At 40.2% G+C, this 13165-nt stretch overlaps 1 long non-coding RNA gene across 1 annotated transcript; it reads right to left on the minus strand.

Annotated features, from left to right (window-relative positions):
* Positions 1–336: 336 nt before the first annotated feature.
* Positions 337–962, minus strand: LOC139195146 (uncharacterized). Its single transcript, XR_011579780.1, has 2 exons — positions 829–962; positions 337–660 (listed from the first exon to the last, which is right to left on the minus strand). It is a non-coding gene; the product is annotated as an uncharacterized lncRNA (long non-coding RNA).
* Between the last annotated feature and the right edge of the window lie 12203 nt (positions 963–13165).

Genomic DNA, 13165 nt, shown 5'->3' on the forward strand with positions numbered 1-13165 from the left:
GGCTAACATATGCTTTGGTACACGAATGGGGTGAAATAGCTTATAGGTTTTTTGGGAGGATAAGTTGTTGTGGAGTTGGGCCAATGACAGTGCATGACTAAATAGTGTCTAGGAAAATATCTCACTTGCTTACTCAATATGGGATCATTTTAGGTTGGGCTTGGACTTTGATGCTCCCAAGCTGACCAAAGTCTCCATTATCAAAGAGTTTCCACGGGCCTTGTGGATCCCCGTAACTTATAACCCTCAACTCCTCAAACAAGTCCTATGAAACCACATATCTTGGGTCATGTGAACTTGGTAAGTTTCTAGTTTAAACAAATGTGTTTGGTGTGACATGATAATCAATTAAAACTTGTGTAAAACATTGCTTAACTATTATTTTTTTTCAAATAAATACGTATAATATAATTGAAATTAAGATGAGATCACCGTACAACCATACAGAACAATAAGCCTTCAATTCACTAAGGCTTTCGCACATCCAATTTCTGGACCCCAACACAAACTAAATTATTGTAAAATAGAACCGCCCATCATTTCTGAACTTCCATTAACAATGACACGGTTTGAAATGATCCCTTGAATACTTCAACCAGATGTCCCATTTGCTTGTGCCTTCATTCTCTTTTTGGTTGGCGATTTATTGGGTTCTGATTGCTGTTATTTTCCCGTAAAGACAAACAACATAGCGGTAAAATTCATTGTTACTTATCAAAATAGCATATAGAAATAAACAGAAACTCCATGGCTTTTTCAAACTCAAAGAAAACCCACACTGTCCGGCTAAAAAATTACAAAATAAAATAAAAGTAGGGCTCGACTTACCATAAATTAGCTGAGCTCCTCCTGGATGTTTTGGAACTGTCATCTTCTTCGAATCACACCCTTAATGTCGACCACAATTCTCTATTGCGCTTACTCTCTCAGAACCTCTCTCCGACATGTATTAATTGTTTCACTTTCAGAACTTTAATTCTGAAAACAATTTTCCATTTGATAATGTGAACTCGCTCACTTGTTCGTGAAGTTAAATGACAACATTACCCTATTATTCCTGACATATGGGCCACATAAGCACCATGTAAGCTATTCTAACTTTTATTTGACTGAATAAGAGGGAAATAGGGCATAGTGTGAAAGGTTATATGTTTTGGGAGGGTTAAGTGAGAAAAACTAAATTTCACGGGGCAAACAGAGAGCAAGTATGAACTTCGTACGGTGTTGTAGTAATAAAGTGTTTTTTTTTTTTTTTTGGGGTCATGGTTGAGTGACAAGTAATTAATTTTCTTCGGATAAACTTGCATCCGTCCATGAGGGAATGCACCACTCCTCACGAATAATGTATTTATAAATTCCCTAATTAGAGCCATTCAATTATTTAATCTTCTTTTGAAGATCATTCCACAAAATAAATAAATAATTAAGTAATCTAATCGTGGATATGCTACTTGGTACTCACACTGTCAAAATTTGTTCCATATATTTTGATAGCTAAACGATCAATGATTCAAATGATATTTTTCTTGGGATGATCTTTTAATGAAGATAAAGAAGTTGATCAGTTCCAATTAAAAAGTTTATATGGTAAGAATATGTTATTTGCTAGTGGCGGAATATAGGCATTCTCCTATAAAGATGCAAGTATTAAACTTTATCTATTATCCATTTTCTTGTTCTTTCTAAATATACCATAACTGTGACAGCCTGTCTCGAAATATATTTTCGATAGCGTGAAATGACTTTTATACCCTTGGACATTAGATGGTGTTGTGTGACATGCACTTTGGTTGTGGACCAAATATGTTAAGTTCTAATTGTTTGGACCCAATTAGAACTAAGTTTTTCTTTGTTTTTGGTTGGTAGCCCAAGCTGGACCACACTCACACACACGCATTCAATCCCGTTGACTCTCTCTCTTCTCTCTCGGACTCTTCCCATTTTCCATACAACTGTATGGACAACTCCTAACCGAGCTTCACCAGTTACGGATCGAGGTTGTAGTTGGTGTTTTTGGACTCCTAGCGAGCTCAGGAGTTGTTTTATACCTTTCGTTGGACATGAAAGCTTCGAAAGCTCGGGAACCAGGAAACCCTCGAAGAGGTGCACAGTAGCTAAATCGTGATCGCGAAGATTTCATTGAGTTATAAGGTCCTAGGGAGCCTTAGATTTTGTTGACGAAGCTTAAGGAACAATTTTGAAGTGTTTTGGACGTTAGGAAGCTCGGGTTCGACAAGTTGCAGAGGTGGTCGAATTATCGTGATTTTTCCAGCGAGATCCCGTGAGTTTTAAGAACTAAAAATGGTAAGATTTTGTTCCTCTCATCATAAGCTCCATTTTGATATAAAATTCGTGAATTTTGGTTGAGAATTGAAGAAGATATGACGATTAGAACTTTTTCCCAATTTTCTGCGACGATGACGGAATCTGGTTACTCGCTGGAGAAAAAGGCGAATATTCCATCAAAGTTGATGGAATATTCCCTAACGGTGTTACAGATTCACTCCACTATGCCAGGCACGTGCCTGCGCGTGGCCGCGCATGTGGTCGTGCCTTGGTCGGTGCGTAAGGGCGCGTGGGTGCTTGGAAACTTTTTCTAAAAATATGGGGTTGTTCATGGGGTTGAGTAGGTCACTGTGGTATATTCAAACATCCCATTTGAGCAATAAATGAGAAGTTATTACCTAATTTTGGTTATGTGCTTAAAATAACGTCTAAATAGTTGTTTCGCATATAGGTGATACCTATCTAGAGAATGAGCGCAATCAAGCCAGACTCAGGGGCTACAACCTTTCCACATATCAGTGAATGAGCTTTTGGTTTTCAGTATATACTTATATACTTGCTATTTTTCCCAGAAAATGTGTTTAAATGAAATTATGTTTTGAAATGCCATGCTTATTGATTTATACTTAGATTATGAATTAGTATAGTAATTGCATATATCTATGTTCGACGCTGTGGATGCTCAAGTAAGTGACAGGTGAGTTGTAAATTGTTAATATGAGTTGATGATTATTTTGAGATGCATTAAGAGCTCATAAACCTGCACCCCGGTGCTAGTGCTCCTGCCCGTGGTTAGGGCATGGTCCTTCATGTGATGTTCACCTCCCTCACCATACGCTTACGTTAGATCTAAGTTAGGTGTACGGTCTTGTAGTACAGACCACTATAGGTGGTTCCGACTCGTAGGTGACCGGCGATTATTCACACAGTCTTCACGTGATCGTAGTACTTGAGCGTATTTGTTTACACCCAGTCCTGTCGTACAGACCACTAGAGGTGGTTCTGATTCGTGTGAAGGCATACTTGTTGAGCTATAGATTCAGCTGTACAAGCCACTTTAGGTGGATCCAGCTTATATGTTATTCTCATGAATTTATTTCACCTGAGTTGCTTATTCAGCTATTTTGAGATATTTGGCATGGCATACTTTTGAATATTACTATTCTGAGCATGGTTTTGAGATATGTATATATTTTATTTTCTGGGAAATTATACAGGTTTTACGGCGAGGGGCTACTATCTTTCATGTTGAAATGGTTTTGAAAAGCTTTGTTTTTGCCCTCTCACACTTTCTGCTTTGCGCCCCTCCAAGTTTTAGGTAGGAGTGCTTGTTGGTGGCTTACGAGGATTTGACGGAGGTTGTGACAGATTATCACCGATGTAGGATCACCTTTGGGTGTTGTATAATTAGTATTCATCCTGCTGGAATGCACTTAGGCTACTTATACTCTGGTTGTGCAATCACACTTAATATCGCACTTGCACCTTATCTTATCTAGTGCTCTAGTAGGTTTGGTTTTTTGTTTATTCGCATTCCTTATATTAATATTGCTTCCACACTGTGCACATGGCTACGTCACCCTCACGCGACAATTCGCATTCCTTATTAATTTATACTTGGATTATGAATTAGTATAGTAATTGCATATATCTATGTTCGATGCTATGGATGCTCAGGTAAATGCCAGGTGAGTTGTAAATTGTTAATGTGAGTTGATGATTATTTTGAGATGCATTGAGAGCTCATAAACCTGCACCCCGGTGTCAGTGCTCCCACCCGTGGTTAAGCACAGTCTTTCACGTGATGTTCACCTCCCGCAGCATACGCTCACATTGGATCCAAGTTAGGTGCACAGTCCTGTCGTACATACCACTATAGGTGGTTCTGACTTGTAGGTGACCCGCTATTATTCGTACAGCCTTCACGCGATCGTAGCACTTGAGCGTATTTGTTTACACCAAGTCTTGTCGTATAGACCACTATAGGAGGTTCCAACTCGTGTGCAGGCATACTTGTTGAGCTATAGATTTAGCCGTACAGGGCACTGTAGGTGGATCTAGCTGATATGTTATTCTTATGAATTTATTTCACCTGAGCTACTTATTCAGTTATTTTGAGATATATGGAATGGTATACTTTTGAATATTACTATTCTGAACATGGTTTTGAGATATGTATATATTCAATTTTCTGGGAAATTATACAGGTTTTACAGCAAGGGGTTACTATCTTTGATGTTGAAATGGTTTTGTAAAGCTTTGTTTTTGCCCACTCACACTTTCTGTTTTGCGCCCCTCTAGGTTTTAGGTAGGAGTGCTTATTGGTAGCTTACGAGTATTTGACGGAGGTTCTGACAGATTATCACCAATGTAGGATCACCTTTGGGTGTTGTATAATTAGTATTCGTCCTGCTAGACTGTACTTAGACTACTTGTGCTTTGGTTGTGCAATCACACTTAATATCGCACTTGCACCTTATCTTATCTAGTGCTTTAGTTGGTTTGGTTTTTTGTTTATTCGCATTCCTTGAATTAATATTGCTTCCGCACTATGCACATGGCTACGTCACCCTCACGTGATGGCCAGCATGCCTCGATCTTGGTCGGGGTGTGTCAGTTTGGTATCAGAGCTTAGGTTGGCAGTTTTGCATATATTGTGAGTCTTCTAATTAATTTGGTATCTTCTGTCAGAACTATGCCACCTCGTAGAGAGCCATGTCCTTCAGCTGAGTCTGGTTTCCCTAATATAGCTCAATTAGGGGAAGCTATAGCTAATGCTATTTAGTCTTCGTTTCGCCCTTCCCAAAGGACTCATCTGGAGACTGTATATAATTTAAGTTGAGTAATTTCATGGGCGATGAAGGACATGAGGGAGCAGAGAAATGGCTTAATCATCTTGAGAAGACTTTCCATTTGATGCATAGATAAGGAAATCTTCCGGATGATAGGTGGGTTGAGACAACTACCTGGTTTTTAGGTGAGCAGCTTGCATCTTGGTGGAGGCAGGAGTCTTATCAGTTATCACCAAAGGAAGCTGCTGATTGGGAAGTTTTTAAGCAGTTATTTCAGAAGAGATTTATTCCTCCATAATATATAGATCGCAAGAAGCAAGAATTCACACACCTAAAACAGGGAAAGATGACAACTAATGAGTACTACAGGAGGTTTGCTGATTTACCTCGCTATCACCTGGAGGTTGCTACTAATCCGGTTGAGATGCTCCGTCATTTTAGGTTGGGTACTCGAAAAAAGTGGCGTTCTATGGCTTCCACAACTTCCTGTGCTACTGACCAAGAGTTTTATGAGATTTTGCTAGGAATTGAAGATTCAGAAAATATGCCCAGTGATAGTGAAGAGGAAGAAGGAGAAAATGATGGTAATCAAAAGAAGGATAATAAAGGTAAAGGTCGATCATCTCAAGAACCTCGTAAGACTCAAAGTTTCAAGTGAAGTGGACCTAGTTCCAGTTTTTCCAACGGGGTATGAGTTCCACTGGTCAGAGAAGAGGTGGTAGATTTTCTGGAGGTCCTCGTTTTCAGAGGCAGAGAGATTTTGGTGGCACAGGTGCATCTTTATGTTGTAGGTGTAATAATCGGCATTTTGGGGAGTGTAGGCAAGGTAGCAATGGATGCTATACTTGTGGTTAAATGGGGCATAGGGCTATGCATTGTCCTTAAAATCAACAGAGGCCCCTGCAGCCTTCCTTACCACCACCAGTGCCGATCCAGTCGTTCAAGGATCTAACAGTTATGGTCAGACGGGTCACGGAGGTGCTTATCATTACCACGACGATGTAGCTCCTTATTCCGCAGGGCAGTATTAGTACCCATAAGACTCGTATCAACAAAGTGGTTATCTTCAGTATCTTGGAGGTTATACGCCATATCCTCCCTATTCAGCATATGGATCTCAATGGTATCCTGGAGGATAGTCCCAGCACGTGGAGGTTGCTTCTAGCAGTGCAGGATCATTGAGGCAACCTAGTAAGCCAGGTCATGGGCGTAGTGTGCAGGGGTGAAGTAATTAAGCTAACAGAGGTCGATGAAGACGACAACAAGCCCAGGGACGTATTCACCACATGACATTGCAGGATGCTCAGAATAATCCTGATTTGATCATGGGTACGTTGAATATTCTTGGTCATTTTGCTAGAGTATTAATTGATTGTAGTGTTACGCATTCTGTTATTTCTTACACGTTTGCTCAGTTGACACAACCTCATCATACACCTCTTGGATATGATTTAGAGTTTGCAATGCCTAGATGGGAGAGATGTTATGTTAGTTGTGTATATCCAGGATGTCCCGTGTTAGTAGAGGATGTAGTTATGCCAATTAATCACATCCCATTAGATATTGTGGATTTTGATGTGATTTTGGGCACAGATTGGTTGCATTACAATCGTGCCAATATAGATTGTTACGGGAAAACAGTTACATTTCATCGTCCTGGATTATTTGAGGTTACTTTTGTCGGCAAGCGTAGTGGGGTGAGGCATAGTGTTATTACTGCCATAAGAGCTAAAATGTTGTTAGAGAAAGGTTGTCAGGGATATTTGGCTTATTTAGTGTTGAATGATAATGTTCCTAGCAATGTGGAGGATGTGCGAGTAGTCAGGCATTTTTCTGACGTATTCCTCCCTGATGATTTACCTGGATTGCCGCTAGATCGAGATGTGGAGTTCACTATTGATTTACTTCCAGGTACTGATCCTATATCTTTAACTCTTTATCGAATGGCTCCTATTGAATTGAGGGAATTGAAGATTCAATTTCAGGAATTAATTGATAAAGGTTTTATTCAGCCTAGAACTTCACCCTGAGGAGCTCTGGTGTTATTTGTGAGGAAGAAAGACGGGACTTTGAGGCTATGTATTGATTATAGGCAATTGAATCAGGTAACAATTAAAAACTATTATCCATCGCCGTGTATAGATGATTTATTTGATCAGCTTCGAGGCGCCTGTGTGTTTTCTAAGATTGATTTAAGGTCTGGTTATTATCAATTAAAGATTAAAAGTGAAGATATTACTAAGACAGCTTTCAAGACTCGTTATGGTCATTATGAGTTTGTTATGATGCCATTCGGGTTAACTAATGCACCTGCAACTTTTATGGATTTGATGAATCGAGTATTCCAGCCATATTTGGACAAGTTTGTTATTGTCTTTATTGATGATATTTTGCTATACTTTAAGTCTAAATCAGAGCATGTTCAACATCTTACTGTGGTGTTGAAGAAATTGAGGGAACACCAGTTGTATTGTAAATTTAGCAAATTCCAATTTTGGCTGGATCAAGTGGCATTTCTGGGACATGTCATATCTGCTCAAGGTATTCAGGTGGATCCGCAAAAAGTGGCAGTTGTTGAGAATTGGGAGCAACCACTAACCATCACTGAGGTACAAAGTTTTCTTGGTTTAGCTGGTTATTATCGACGGTTTGTTAAAGATTTTTCAGTTATTTCTTTACCACTGACGAGGTTAACCAGGAAGGATATTAAATTTGAGTGGGATGATAACTGTGAGTGGAGTTTCCAGCAGTTGAAATATTGTTTCACTCATGCACCTGTTTTGGCGCTTTCAGATGATAGTGGTAATTTTGAGATCTACAGTGATTCTTCCTTGAATGGTCTAGGATGTGTGTTGTTGCAGCATGGTAGGGTGATTGCTTATGCGTTGCAACAGTTGAAGCCTCATGAGATGAATTATCCTACTCATGATCTTGAGTTGGCAGCTATCGTCTTTGCTTTGAAAATGTGAAGACATTAGCTTTATGGCAAAAAATGTAAGATCTTTACGGATCATAAAAGTCTTTAATATCTTTTTACTCAGAGGGATCTTAATCTTCGACAACGAAGGTGGATTGAATTGCTCAATGATTATGATTGCACGATTGAGTATCACCCTGGTCGTCCAAATGTGGTGGCAGATGCACTTAGTAGGAAGCCTCAAGGAAGAATTAATGCTTTGTACACTTGTCATGTTCCTCTTCTAGCGGAGTTAAGGTCCACTGGAGTGAAGTTAGGGGTGGAAGAACGAGAGAAAGCTTTACTTGCTAATTTTCAGGTTAGGCCAATATTAATTGATTGAGTACTCGAGGCTCAAATGAATGATGAAGAAATCCAGGAATTAATTCTGTTGATGCACAAAATAAGTGAAGACTTTGCTACAACAGAAAATGTTAAGTTTGTGACCTTCGCTAGATTGCTTTGGTCACTGGTGTGGATAAATATGTAAATGGATAGAGACAGGGAAGCAAACACAAGATGTACGTGGTTCACCCAGACTGACTACGTCCATGGAGTAGAGGAATTCTCATTAATTGTGAGGAGTTTACACAAATACATAGGTTCAAGCTCTCCTTTAGTGAGTACAAGTGAATGATTTAGTACAAATGACATTCAGAAATATTGTGAGAGAATGATCTCTATTTATAGTTTCATTCTGACATTGACACGTGTCATGTTGTGATTGGCTTCTGATGTTGACAAGTGTCGCACTATGATTGGCTTCTGATATCAACATGTATCATGCTGTGATTAGTCTCTTGGTTGGTGGGAAACTCTTCTAGGTCCTTGACGATATAACGTTGACCGGTGCTCAGTAGTTTCAGGATTGGTCAAGTATGGTACAAACAGTGCTCCCCTAAGTTCCCGAGTGAGGGAAGTTTCTCGGTTGGGTACTTGTAAGATCCAAGCCATTGAGTAATCACGAAACTTCTAAGTACCGAAGTGTGGTATCATTTTCACTTGCCTTATCTGTCTCATACGTAGATGTGGCATTTTCTCAGGAAGTACTTTTCCTCCATCCAGGGGTGGTATTTTTAACCGATGAAGATACACAAGGTAATGTATCAATTTCCCTTGAAGCTTACTTGTAGTTTCGGGCTTGGTCAAGTGCAATACAAAACCCTATAGTAGGAGTCCCCTAAGTCGCCGAGCTAGGAGATTTTCCGAAAGAGGTAACAGACAAGGTAAGTAATCAGACTTCCAAGCAAGCAACCTGGATCGGAGGTTTGACTTTGGCTTCCGGTTGATTGTTCTCCTTCTCCTTGTGTCATAAACAGCAACAAGGATAAAGAGAAGCAAATGGAGAAGAGATGATATGAGATACTTTTGCTTTTGAAGAAGTAACTTTCCACAGGCTTATTCTTGAACTGAGCTGAAGGGTTTTCTGGTTTCCTCTAAAGTATAAGGCCCACTCAAGAATTTGAGGGTCAAAACAAGTCCATCAAATCAAAAGTGCGTTTGACCTTGATGATATGGGATACTTTTGCTGTTGACGAAGTAATAGATGAATCGGCACGTTTTCTATTGCGCTTGTCTCCACATGTTTCCTTGTATCCTTCTCACTTGCCCTATCTGTTCCTCATGTAGATGTGGTGTGTTTTCTGGAAGCATAAGATGTTGAAGATGAGTACTCGAGAGCAATGCCAGATAAGTAATTAGGCAAGGGGTTCCAGGCAGTCAGTTCCTGACTGGAAGCTTGATTCCAAGTGCTGACTGATTGCTGTCTTTCTCTTTGTCTTGTAGGTAAGAACAAGGCCAAAGGAAAAGACAGGGAAAAAGCATGATATGGGATACTCTTGCTTTTAACCCTGATGATATGAGATACTCTTGCTCTGGTGTGGCTTGTTTGCAGAGGTATTATCGGGAGGAAAAGAAGTTGAGTATTTCGAGAAACTTCGTTGGGAGTGCCCTCTCAAATATAAGGAAGGGTTGAGCATTTTTGCAGGTTTACCTGTCCGTGGAGGATGGAGGTCGACATATATAGGAGTCTCCCTAACAAGTAGTAATGATATTCCTTTACCCTTCTTGGTCGTAGCAATGTAGTGGGAGCTGCAAGCTTCACGTGTTTTAACTTTGTCAGAGCACTTTGAAAAAGTGGTATGTGGTATCTGGAAAGCTGATGTTGCATGTGAAGATTGCAGACAAGCTTTATCCAAGGAAATCTGGCTCTTGAAGTTCGGAGAGCGATGCCTCTTTGATTTTCGAACAAGCAATCTTGTCGAGCATCTGGCTCTCGAGATTCGGAGAACGGTGCCTCTTTGATTTTTGAGAAAGTAATCCTGTTGGGAGTCTGGCTCTTGAGATTCGGAGAGCAATGCCTCTTCGATTTTTAAGAAAGTAATCCTGTTGGGAGTCTGGCTCTCGAGATTCGAAGGGCGGTGCCTCTTCGATTTTTGAGCAAGTAATAATGCTATTCCTTTACCCTTCTTGGTCATAGTAATGTAGTGGGAGCTGCAAGCTTCACATGTTTTAACTTTGTCAAAGCGCTTTGAAAAAGTGGTCTGTGGTATCTGGAAAGCTGATGTTGTGTGTGAAGATTGCAGACAAGCTTTATCCAAGAAAATCTGGTTCTCGAAGTTAGGAGAGCGGTGCCTCTTCAATTTTTGATCATGCAATCCTATCGGGGATTTGGCTCTCGAGATTCAGAGAACGGTGCCCCTTCGATTTTTGAGAAAGCAATCCTGTTGGGAGTCTGACTCTTGAGATTCTGAAAGCAGTGTCTCTTCGATTTTTGAGAAAGTAATCTTGTTGGGAGTTTGGCTCTCGAGATTTGGAGAGTGGTTCCTCTTCGATTTTTGAGCAAGCAATCTTGTTGGGAGTGTTTTCTCGAATGTGAGTAAAGGTTGGGCATTTTTGCCAGTCTGCCTTACCACGGAGCATGGAGGTTGACACATATTAGGACTTTTTAGTTATCAAGTAGTGGTGCTGTTCCTTTACCCTTGTGGGTAATAGTAGGGTAGCTGGACCTTCAAAATTTATGTGTCTAAACTTTGTCAGAGATCTTTGGTAAAGTTATCTGTGGTACTCGAGGAGCTGATGTTACGTGTGGAAAGTGGTGCCTCTTCGGAATCCGGAGAGTGGTGCCCTTTCTTTGATTTTTGAACCAACGGCCATGTTGCCCTTTCTTTTATAAGGGCCCAATTGTGTAGGAATTTTCCCCTTACATCAGAGATTTATTGCACCTCATTTCTCCTTCATCATTTCTGAGAATGTCTGGCCTATCCGACCGTCGTTTTGACTTGAACTTTGGTGAAGAGGCAGCCATGCCTTCTCAAGACAATATATGGTGCACATCCTTCTTATCCCCTACTAGTCCTCTTAACATTGGGGACTCTGTGATGAAGAATGATATGACCGCTGCGGTGGTAGCTAAGAACCTTCTCACTCCCAAAGATAACAGACTACTTTCCAAATGGTCTGATGAGTTGGTTGCTAGGGATTCTCTGGCTCTCAGTGTTCAGTGTGCAGGTTCTGTGTCTAATATGGCCCAACGCCTATTTGCTCGAACCCGCCAAGTTGAATCATTGGCGGCTGAAGTGATAAGTCTTAAACAGGAGATCAGAGGGCTCAAGCATGAGAATAAACAGTTGTACAGGCTTACACATGACTATGCTACAAACATGACGAGGAAGCTCGACCAGCTGCAAGAATCTGATGGTCAGATTTTACTTGATCATCAGAGGTTTGTGGGTTTGTTCCAAAGGCATTTATTGCCTTCGTCTTCTGGGGCTGTACCGCGTAATGAAGCTCCAAATGATCAACCTTCGGTGCCTCCTCCTTCTGGGGTTCTGCTTAGTACTGAGGCTCCAAATAATCACCGTCTGGTGCCTCCTCGTTCTAGGGCTCTGCCGACTGCTGAGACTTCTCCTGAGCAACCTTTGTGAAGGCTCCCTCTTGTTTGTTTATTTTGATTCATGTATATGTACATATTTGTAACTTATCAGAGATATCAATAAACAAGCTTTGCTTCATTTCAACGTATTGTGTTAAATACACCAAGGCCTTCTTCACTAAGTTCTTTGAATTTTTCCTTTTGTTAAAGCTTGTATGTTGAAGCTTTGTGATTGATGCATGTAGGTTGAGGTAGTGCTCCCTTAATTTCCCGAGTGAAGAAAACTTCTCGTTTGGAGACTTGAAAAATCCAAGTCACATAGTGGTCATGAGACTTCCGAGTATCAAGGTGCAGTAGCATATGGTAGGAGTCCCCCAAGTCTCCGATCAAGGGAGTTGACGAATGAGGCATTTTCTTTCTAAGTGGTAGCCCAAAACTCCTTCTTCATATATATTTGTTATGAAAGTTGTTAGGCCCAAAGAAGATGAGGCCTAGGCAATTTTTTTTTTTTTCGAATTTTCGAATTTTTGAATTTTCGAATTTCTGAAAAAAAAATTAAATATATATATATTAAAGCTTTGTAGGTGAAGCTTTGGTATTGAAGCTTTGTAGGTGAAGCTTTGAGGTTGAAGCTTTGTTGGACACTATGAATTGATTTTGCTTCACACTATCTTGATCAAGATAGTGTGAAGCTTTTGTAGGTGAAGCTTTTATGTTGAAGTTTTGTAGGTGAAGCTTTTGTGGGTGAAACTTTTGTGGGTCAAGCTTTTATGGGTCAAGTTTTTGTAGGTGAAGCTTTTGTGGGTCAAGCTTTTGTAGGTGAAGTTTTTGTGGGTCAAGCTTTTATGGGTGAAGCTTTTGTGGGTGAAGCTTTTGTAGGTCAAGCTTTGTTGGGCACCATGAATTGATTTTGCTTCACACTATCTTGATCAAGATAGTGTGAAGCTTTTGTAGGTGAAGCTTTTGTGTTGAAGTTTTTGTGGGTGAAGCTTTTGTGTTGAAGCTTTTGTAGGTGAAGCTTTGAAGTTGAAGCTTTGTAGGTGAAGCTTTGGAGTTGAAGCTTTCGTTGGGTACCATGAATTGATTTTGCTTCACACTATCTTGATCAAGATAGTGTGAAGCTTTTGAGAATTTGTAGTTGTCCTCCTTTGATGAAGCTTTTGTTGGTAAAACGTTTGTGTTAAAGCTTTATAGGTGAAGCTTAGGAGTTGAAGCTATTTTTGGGTACCATGAATTGATTTTGCTTCACACTATCTT

This window comes from Malus domestica, chromosome 04, assembly GCF_042453785.1.
Source record: "Malus domestica chromosome 04, GDT2T_hap1".
In the NCBI taxonomy this organism is placed as follows: Eukaryota; Viridiplantae; Streptophyta; class Magnoliopsida; order Rosales; family Rosaceae; genus Malus; species Malus domestica.